A 3,569-nucleotide genomic window follows, 5' to 3' on the forward strand; every position below is an offset into this window, starting at 1 on the left:
AACTTCCACATTATCGCCGTCGCGGAGTCATGGTTAAATACAAATAACAGAAATTCTATTGCGGAATTTAGCTTACCCGGCTATTCAATTTTTTTTGCGACAGAGAAAACAGAGTTGGTGGTGGCGTCGTCGTATATATTCGTGCTGGTTTAAATCCACGTGTTATCAAAGTCGAAAGAATAAATAATATAGACACCGTTTTCGTAGAAATTAAAAACCGTTCAAGTAAATTAGTTATTGGCATTGTTTATAGACCTCCAAACCAAGCAATGCAAATAGACAGAAAACTGTTCGAACAAATTTCTAACATGCAATCAATCTGAAGCTGTAATTATGGGAGACTTTAACTTACCATTTAAGAGTTGGGGAGACACATTAAATATACACTCGGGTCACGATCTATACAGTAACTCATTAGAAAGTGCGCTTTATCAGCATGTGCATAAACCAACTCGCGAAAATAGCATCCTCGATCTAGTTCTCACAACTAAAGAAAGCCTAGTTAAGGATCTCAATGTTGCTACAGAATTCAGCGACAGCGATCATCGAATGATTTCGTTTAAGATAAAAATCAAAGAGAACATGAAAACGAGTGAAGAAAGAATACCTGATTACCGACGTGCGGATTTTGACAAACTAAGAAATTTAGTAGCGAATGCAGACTGGAGCGAAATTTCTGCAGCCTCAGATATAAATAAAGCTTGGGAAACATTCACAGAAACTTTAAGTAGAGCCGTGATTTTATGCGTACCATTCCGTAAAAGACGACCAGCAGCCAACTGGAAGCCTAAGTGGCGGAACAATCAACTCAAACGCCAAATTGAGAATTAAAATCGAGCGCGTCGCAAATACTTGATTACAAATAATGAAACAGACAAAACTGAATTCCAAAGATTACGCCGAGAAACAAAAAGAATCATACGTCTCAATAAAAGAAACCTAGAGCTTCATATTGCAAGCGCAAGAAAAACAAATCCTAAAGAATTTTTTGCTTACGAAGAAACAAAAAGGTTCTCACCCCCAGTATTGGCCCAATAGCAACTGTAAATGGCGAATCCACGAATGATGATAAAGAAATCACTAACATATTGAATGATTTTTTTGCCTCCGTTTTTACAGAAGAAATCTTATCCGAAAGGCAACCGGAAGCCCCAAGATATATTGATGACACATCCTTGAGTATTATTAGCGACATTGTAGAAAGTGATTTAATACTAAATATCGATAATATTAAAGTAAAAAAAAAGCCCGGCCCAGATAAAATATCCCCGCGTATTCTTTAAGAGGCAAAACATCAGATCAGCAAGCCCCTCTTGAACATATTCTCAAAGTCACTAAACACAGGAAAAGTACCACTAGAATGGAAACTCGCTAACGTAACTCCTATCTTTAAAAAAGGCGACAAGTCCCAACCAGGTAATTATCGACTGATCAGTCTAACGTAAATCGTGTGCAAAATTTTAGAGACAATCATTCGCGAAAAAATATATATATATTTTTTTTTAAGATAACAGACTAATTAAGGATTCGCAAATGGTTTTCGAAACAAACGTTCCTGTTTGACTTACCTTCTCGATTTCTTCAACTACATCTTTCATGTGTACGATGAAAGTCAATCAGTAGACATTGTATATTTGGACTTTCAGAAAACATTTGACAAAGTCCCTCACAACCGTCTCCTTAGTAAATTGCAAACTCACGGTATAACTGGTAATATTCATAAGTGGCTCAGAGACTGGCTTACCGACCGTAAACAGAGAGTTGTTATGAATGGTATAGCTACTTTTACGCCTGTTTCAAAGCCGCTGGTGTGTGCGTTACCTAATCTACAGAGAGACTGTAAACGAGGTTGAAGTGAGTTCGTTCCATATTCCTAAACGTCTCGGCTCAGATTAGGACTATTTTCCAAGCCCACAGAGAAGATTAACTGGGTTTTCACGGGGGTGTCCCGTTGAGGGTGCAGAGGTCGTGTATGACAGTCACCGGGATCACGAAACAGTCCGTGAAAACCCTGAAACTTCTACGAGAGGCTTTTAAACAGGCGAACCGAGGCGCCGACGGGTTAAGGATACGTGCCGTGCAGCCTTACTGACCCTTCCCTGCAGCACTGTGTGTGTGTCTGTTTACAGCTGACGGTGTGTGTGTGTGTGTGTGTGTGTGTGTGTGTGTGTGTGTGTGTGTGTCATTGTGTGCTCTAATCTCTATGCCTACCCATTTCCCTGCAGTGTAGATATAATTACACATTTCGGAGAGTAGAAACCAGTTCGGACTCCCAACGCTTTACAGCTGTTTTCACATATTCGGTTCCGTATTCAACTGTTCCAATGACTGCCCCGAGGTGTCTTTCGCCAGTCACTGACAGTTTCACGTTACTGATTTGGAATGCTGTTTTGGCCCGATCGTATGCCTCTGGTTTTACAATCACCACAGACTTAGTGGCGTTGGGACGGTAACCTATTTTAGGGCCGTGTTCATTGACGAGGTCCCACCATTTCCTGAGGTCTGCAGACTTTCCTACCCCGGTGAGGTCATCCGCATACGCCACCTGTTTGACGTTGGTGTTTTCATGGCGGATGATGTCCTGCAGCTTCGTCATTCCCAGGGCAAACATTGCCATGGCCACTGGGTCGCCCTGGGTGGTGCCCTCTGAGGATTACTACTACTACTACTACTACTACTACTACTACTACTACTACTACTACTACTACTACTACTACTACTACTACTACTACTACTACTACTACTACTACTACTACTACTACTACTATTACTACTAATATTACTACTATTATTACTACTACTACTTCTACTACTACTACTACTACTACTACTACTACTACTACTATTACAATTACTACTACTACTACTACTACTACTACAACTACTACTACTTTTTTTTTTTACGGGCCTCCATCTATTAGAGTTGCGTTGTGAGCGGTATATTCTCTCATATCCTTTCACAAAGCAATTCATTGGCCCCACCCCGCCAATGACTGTGGCCGACAATCATCTTTATTTAATATTACAAACTTTACTAAACATTTTATTTTTAAGTTAACAGAGCTTGTGGTTGATACGACTATCAACCACCGTCGCCTCAAAGTCCAGGTCAGCAATGCGGGTGGTTTTGGGTGCAGGTGAACTTGGTTCCTCTCAGGCAGACCAAGGCTGACCTCAGGAGGGAGAAGGACAGCCTGCATCTCATCCAGGCGACCACACTGCTTCTTGGCTGTTGTTTCTTATCCGCCAGTGTTTCGGCGAGTCTTGCGTAGAAGCTCTGCGCCCTTGGTACCATCCCTCCTGCCGTCGTGAATACTACCGGGGTGAAGGAGCCCTGGTCCACATTCTGTATTCTTTCTTCATATGCTCTGTTCTTCTCTTGTTCGTTTCTTCTGAGGGCTGCATCAATTGTCAGGTCTCTGTGGCAATGGGCCATGGGATCAAAGATCCTTATGTCAAAATATGCCCTTTGTCCACGAGTCCAAAACCCTCTGGCGCTAACATCCACTCGTGCTTCGTTCGAAACATTAGCGGTGCGTCTGGCGAGGTGTTCGCCTTGCAGAGGGAGC

The sequence above is a fragment of the Eriocheir sinensis genome, unplaced genomic scaffold (assembly GCF_024679095.1).
Source record: "Eriocheir sinensis breed Jianghai 21 unplaced genomic scaffold, ASM2467909v1 Scaffold1226, whole genome shotgun sequence".
Classification (NCBI taxonomy): Eukaryota; Metazoa; Arthropoda; class Malacostraca; order Decapoda; family Varunidae; genus Eriocheir; species Eriocheir sinensis.